Genomic DNA, 7120 nt, shown 5'->3' with positions numbered 1-7120 from the left:
AAAGTAGAACCAGTTGCATTTTTCCTGCAATTGACTATACTGGAACGCAGTAAAATGCATCAAAAACACACTGGACTCTAGTATAGTAAAAAAAAAAAACAGGAAGGGCCAGTTCCCACCATAGAAACGCGGTCCGGATGCGTTCCAGATGCTTTTCTGCATGTGCGTTTTTGATGTGTACATCCTCCCCCGCCCCTTTTTTTCTTACCCTTAAATAAGGACATGTGTGTTCCAGTGCCTTTTTGGTATGTTTAGGTGCGTTCAAATGATGCGTTTTACAGCGTTCCAGTACAGTCCAGCGCAGGAAAAATTTTGTGCTTTTTTTTTCTTGGAACTGGAGCTCATTGACATACCTCCCAACATTTTGAGATTGGAATGAGGGCCACCTACTACCAAATGTATGTATGCATGGGACACACCCCCTAAAAGGTTCATTAAATCCACAATGGCCTTTTTTACCACTACTATTCCTTTATATTGGCTTTTAAAATTTACAAATGCAGCAATTTAGAATTTGAATGAAAGGTTTAGCACTGGGAAACACATTTTGAAAGATAAAAAGTGCACCTTATATGCAACTATATGGATCAGAGCAAAATGAGGGACAGATGAGGAGGGAAGAGGGACAAGCCCCATACACACTATCAGATTTTCTGCTGAGTTTTTCCTTCAGATTTAGCAAAACCATATAATGAGGTCAAACCTTAGGAGTTTCAATGTGTATGCAATCAGGCAGGCCCTTGCACTACATGGTTTTGGTAAAATCTGAAGGCAAAAATCAGCAGAAAATCTCATAGTGTGTATGGGGCTATAGCGGGACATTGCTCCAAATCAGGGACAGTCCCTCGAAATCAGGGACAGTTGGGAGCTATGCGCTGGAACTGCAAGCACAGGTGTGAACTATGCCATTGAAAACCATATAACCTCCGTTCCATGCGTTTTTGATGGAGAAGAAAAACACACTGGACTGCATGTGGTGTGAACTGGTCCGAAAAAAGCACATAGAATGCATTTGGAAAAGCATAAAAAAAAACACGTTAAAAAAGCGGAACGGATCTGGAGTGCGTGTTTGCATTGTGAACCACCCCTTAGGCTGGATTCACACCTATGCATTTTTAGTGCGTTTTGCATTTTGGTTATTTGCACTACAGAACATGTTCCATAGGAAACCATGGTGAATGGACTGTAGTGCAAATCTGCAAAATGCACTAAAAATGCATAGATGTGAATGAGGTCTTATAGCAGATAACTATTCCATGGGATTGGCACAGACGCTCATCACGCACAGTAGTGGTTTGCAGGCCTGCAGATCAAACAATAATATAACCTTTCCTGTAAAAGTGGATTTTTTTATTATCAATTACCTAAAATATGCTAATTAGTGTCCCGAAATTCCACATTACATGGGCGATAACTGACAGCAGAGACGTCATCAGCCTGGTGTGAGTCATGTGACCACCGCCCTCCTCAATGCGGCAGATCCCATCCCCCGTCTCTGCTAGAATGGTTCACGTGACCTTCCTCTCAGCTTCCATATTGGTTATGGGCAGGCTAGGATAATAGAAAGCTATGTAATAAAAGTATATGTACGTAGTCATATTTCTGAGCAGACACAGCAGGCACATTATAAATACACTCGAATTATCTCCCCAGCAAGTGACCATGCGGGGACACAATCCTGAGGGAAGAACGGCAACCTTCCCTACAGCATAGTGACGAGCGCAGCGTCTGCCTTCTCCCTGACAGCCAATAGCGGCGCGGTGGTTTGTGGGATGGTGCGGTGACGTCATGTGGCTGTACTGTAGACTGGAGGAGGGGAAGGAGCAGCTGATGCTGGGCTCTCATCTCTAAGGTAAGATGATTGTACAATAAATGGGGGGATCGGATGCATTGGGGGGCTGTCACCTGGGTGTGAGCACTGACCATTGGTTCCCATCACTCATACACTGACCTACTACCAGCAGCTGTGGAACTACAAGTCTCAGCAGTCCGGTACATTGGGCCCTGACCTAGCCTGGGGGCCCTATATGTCACATCCATTGTAGATCTGATCTCCTCATCATCCTATCAGTGCTCCCTGATTGGACAGAGCACAGGGACGCAGGTCCTCCCTCACTGATTTCTAGGAGATATTAAAGCAAACACATGATTGGCCCCTCGTCCTCTTTCTAGTTTTATACAAATATTGTATAAAGAAACAACAAGGACTTGATTGGCTGGAAGAACCAATGAGGTCTCATTCACACTTGTCCTGTTTAGATCGCGCTTCAGATTCTGTTTGTTGAATACCCCCCCCCCCCCCTTTAACCCCACACTAGTGCACCGCAACCCCTTGTGTGCCACTTCACATTCACTTGAATGGGGCACATATGGTGGATGCTATGCCAGCTGAAAGCGACGGGGGTAAAATTCCTGCTGTGAAGCATTGTGGCTGTGGCATGTATACACCACTGAAGGGGAGCATAAAATGTGGCTCAACTGTGGGGCTTTACCCCCCCCCCCCCCCAGCCACTAGTGTGAATGAGTCCTAAATGTGTGGAATGTTATTTTCTATCTATGAGATCTGCTTGTCATTTTCCATATCTCACTTGACACTGTGATCCTGATTCCTCCTTGGTAGGGATGAGCTCCGGCGTGTTCTCATGCAGAGCCCGCCAGGAAGTCGGCACAGTGCTGTGCTTATTACCAGCAGTGAGACATTGCCCGATCTCTGTAGCCGCGCATCGGGGCAATGTCTCACTGCGCCAACTTCCTGGCGGGCTCTGCACATGGACCATGCCTGAGCTCATCCTTAGTCCTTGGGTGTCATTAGGCTGGGATCACACTAATGCCATGCCAGACATCACATCAGCGTTTCTGTGCTCATCACATGCTATGTCTGTGCCATGCAAATTCAGCCATACAGACTATATGTCTAAAATTGCATTCGCAACAAAATTTCACAGTACCTTTTTTTTTTTTTTTTTTTTTTTTTGGTCCACACTGGAATCAGATTGCATGGTTGTTCAGACCCGTGGTTGTACGATCCGATTCCTGTCCGATTTCAGTTTGCACTGCGATCCGATTTGTGCCATTAACTTTACATTGACACCTGCAGCAGTTCGCAGAGAGCAGTGTGAAGTGCTTGCACGGGAGATGCGGGAACCCGCACAGGAATCGCACTGGTCCCCGCATTGCACCAGTGGGAACCGGGTCTTACTGTATAGTTAAAGTGATATTAAAGCGGGGGTCCACTCAAACAAAAAATATTAAAATCCAGCAGCTACAAATACTGCAGCTGCTGACTTTTAATAAATGGACACTTACCTGTCCAGGGTGCCCACAATGTCGGTGAAAGAATCAGGAAGTGAAGTGTTGCGGCTTCACTTCCCGGCTCCCTACTGCACATGTGCGTCCTAACTGATCCCTGCTGTGTTCTGGGACCCGTGTGTTTCCCAGAACATGGGGGGGGGGGGGGACGTGAAGGGGCGTGTCTATCTCTCTGTCTTTCTGTCTTCAGAGTCTATCCCCGGAAGTGGGTGCAGATACCTGTATTAGATGGTTATCTGCACCCCCTCCCCCCTGAAAGGTGCCAAATGTGACACCAGAGGTGGGAGGGTTCTGAAAAGCAGAGGTTCCTTTTTTGTGTGAACCTCCGCTTTAAACTCTGTTTTTTTTTTTGCCTAAGGGTTCTTTCACACGGACAATCCACCCGACAGATTCGGCTTTGCTCAGCGGGGGATTGATCTGCTGATCCCCGCTGAGTGGGCAGATGACAGGTCCGTCTCCGCTCACTGTGTAGAGATGGGCCTGCCAGAGCCCTGCTATGGGGAAATCGAATGAAAATGGATCGCTTGTCCGTTTTCATTCCGATCTGCCAGACGGATGGAAAATAGGGTCTCCATCAGTCTGGATTTCACGGACAGGATCGGATAGCAGTGGGTGCCAGCAGACATGTTACCACTGACATCTGCTGCCCCATAGGAGTGAATGAAGGCTCTGATCATGCCCGTCATGGACCTGATCAGAAAGCCTGTGTGAAAGGGGTCTAATTCTGTTCTTGAATAATAGCATTACGTAAAGAATCTAACCTTTTGCTGCAATTTCGCCTTCAGCCTGGATTCACACTAGATGCAGATCGTTTGGGCACGGCATCTAAATTGGAACCTGTCCATGCAAATCGATTGCAGAGTGTATGTTAAGGTAACCATACCCCGCAATCAGTTTGCAGAATCGGATCATATGGGTGTGAACACCCATGTGGTCCCATTCTGGTGCAGACAAAAAAAAAGGGTCCCGCACCAGTTTGGTGCGAATTGAGCCATACAAATCCATGGCTGAAATCGCAGCCCAGAGATTCTGCATGTAATTCAGACAGGAATGTGCTGCGATTTCTATGCGAAATGCATGCGGTGTCTCGCACCACAACAATCTGAACCCAACCACAAAGTTGCACGTATGGGGACTCTGGTGCTTTGGTTGATCCTCCGCAGAGTACTATTCAGCAGCTGATGATAACTCGGCGGCGCCTCAAGCGAGTGATCCCGGAATTGAAGAAAGGCGTATACGCGATGATGCTAAGCATGTCGGGACATATAGTCCTGAAAGCTATGTGACGGAGCGACTGGGAGCGAATTTAGGGGAACAAAAGGGACTTTTTAGCAGAAAATAGGAGTCAAATATTTTGTTAAAAAAATCACAGATTTTTTTTTTTATTTCAAAGGATGGTTAGACACAAAACATATAAAAAAAATGAATTTAAATATGAGCTCTGGTATATACAAGGTGAGACAAATTGGGCTAGGAAAGGTTATACAGCAAGGGTGATACATTTTGGGCATTTCCATACATTGCATAGTGCAATTCTCACCTTGTATATACCAGAGCTCATAGTTTAATTCATTTTTATATATATTTTGTGTCTAACCATCCTTTCATATAAAAAAAAAATAGAAATCTGATTTTTTTTTTTTTTACAAAATATTTGACTCCTATTTTCTGCTAAAAAGCCCTGTGGGGAACGTTGCACTTGTTTTCTTTTCAAAGACTTTAATTGGGATGTGCAGCCCTCTGACTCTCATACATGTGTCTATGATATAAGCTGTGGGGAAGTAAGCCAGGAAGGGCATGATATCGGTATATTGAAAAAATTGTTTTTGTACAAAAATAGACACTGATATGAGATGTTTATACCCCTTAAGCATAAAACGTATTAAAAAAAAAAAAAAAAAAAAAAAAAAAAATAAATAAAGAGACGAGGGTTTAGAACCACTTTAATCCAGTATTGCACCCAAAATAAAAATGTAATCTATTGCTTACCAGGCATAAATGTGCATCAGTTTTGCTTTTAATTATTTTCTCCTTAAGGCTGGGTTCACATATATGCAAATTGGAATGCGTTTTTTAACCACATCCAATGCGCATAACATGTGAATGTGACCGGCTTTAATGTTTGGGGCGGCTTTGCTGCAGTTTGAAAAAGGGTGCTGTGCGTTTTTGGGTCTGGTTCAGGTAAACATTTGCACCTGACCGGTGAACAGAAATGCACCAGACTCCGGACTGAAAACGCATATGTGAGAACCCAGCCTTATCTTCACCTGATGATCCAGCCAGTAACACCTCTCCAGTCTTGGGGTGTCTGCATTCTGGATCAAGTAGTAAAGCAGACATCCAAGGACAGCAGCATTGTCAGTCTGGGGAGAGGGGAGCATTAGACCAGCCTGACTGGACTGAAGCTGAACTCAGTTACAGTGACAGGTTTTTCCTTCTAGGATAAAGATTTTGCATAAATGAGTAAAAACAGATCATTGTAAGCACACCTGTCAGTGTGTAAATGGTTTGTCTCAAACCTTTAACCGCCACTTGTGCTGGAGAACTTGGTCTGTTAAAGGATAAGTGCACCCTAAGCCCTTGTACACACGGTCAGACATTCTGATGGAACATGTCCGATCGGACTGTGTTGTCGGATAATCCGACCGCGTGTGGGCTCCATCGGACTGTTTCCGTCGGACTATCCGACTGACAAAGTTTTAGAGCTGGGCTATAAAATTTTCCGACAACATGATCCGATCGGACTTTGTCCGACCGTTTGTAGAGAATTCCGATCAAAGTGCCACGCATGCTCAGATCAAATTCCTGGACCAAAGCTATTGGCTACTAGCCTGAACGTAGTCCCGTCGTAACGAAATAACGTCATCACGTTATGAACGATCAGATTTTCCGACAACTTTGTCCAACTGTGTGTATGCAACACCAGTTTCGGACAAAATCCGATGGATTTTGTTGTCAGAATGTCTGACCGTGTGTACAAGGGCTTACACTAAAATCTACAGACATCCATGACCTAACACTAACCTACCTAGCCCTGTAAAGGAAAAAAAGAAATCAGTATACATACTTTTTTTTTTTTTTTTTCTTTTTTTTTTGCCAATCTGACCCAATCCCACGTTGAGGTGACAGCTTTGGCTTAGATGCGTAAAGGCAGGTGCAGAGGACACAGCTGACACCAGAGCCCCAAAGTATGTCTATGGGTGATGTCACTCCTCATTCATTTCACAGCCTTTGTCGGCTGTGTCCTCTGCAGAGCTTCTGCCGCTGGAGACTGGACTGGTGGACTGGAGCGACTTCACAAAAGGTATGTGTACTGATTTTTTTCTTTATAGGGCTAAATAGGTTAGACTGCTTTCATACTGAAAGTGCTGGCTGTTAGCGGTAAAATGTTGCTCATTTTAGCGGCCCGGCTGCTAGCGGGGCGGTTTTAATCCCAAAAAGAGGGGTTAAAAACTCCTGTGTTGCGGTGCTTCCAAAGAGCTTTTGGGCAGGGGCATTTTGGGATAGACAGCGCTCCCAAACCGCCCCAAAGATGCTGCTTGCCAGACTTTTCCAAACGTCCCACAAGCGCACCGCCCAGGTGTGAAAGCACCCATTGTAATGAATGGGAAGCAGGCTTCAGGCGCTTTTACATGCGCTATTTCTAGGGCTAAAACGCCTGAAAACTGCCTCAGTGGGAAAGGGGTCTAAGGGGTCATGGATGTCTGTAGATGTAGCGATTTGTGTTAGGGTGGACTTATCCTTTAAAGGCTAAATTTTTCTTTCATTCAGAAAATATGTGAGGGTAATACTACAACAAAAATTGAGATAA

The 7120-nt window shown here is 45.0% G+C and overlaps 1 protein-coding gene across 6 annotated transcripts in view; it reads left to right on the top strand.

The window, feature by feature from the left end:
* The first annotated feature begins 1624 nt into the window (after nt 1–1624).
* ATP6V0A1 (ATPase H+ transporting V0 subunit a1) overlaps nt 1625–7120 on the top strand; it is a 136146-nt gene continuing 130650 nt past the window's right edge. For 2 of the 6 annotated variants that reach the window (XM_077459521.1, XM_077459520.1), the window contains exon 1: nt 1630–1852. The gene's annotated coding sequence lies outside the window, so the exon portion shown is untranslated. Of the gene's footprint in view, nt 1853–7120 lie in introns of all 6 variants that reach the window. The other 4 variants (XM_077459525.1, XM_077459524.1, XM_077459523.1 and 1 more) reach the window with 4 other exon arrangements.

This window comes from Lithobates pipiens, unplaced genomic scaffold, assembly GCF_037356315.1.
Source record: "Lithobates pipiens isolate NorthernLeopardFrog02 unplaced genomic scaffold, aLitPip1_a1.2 Scaffold_28, whole genome shotgun sequence".
Taxonomy (NCBI): Eukaryota; Metazoa; Chordata; class Amphibia; order Anura; family Ranidae; genus Lithobates; species Lithobates pipiens.
Note: the sequence above shows the minus strand (reverse complement) of the source record. Positions and strands in the feature narration are given on the sequence as shown.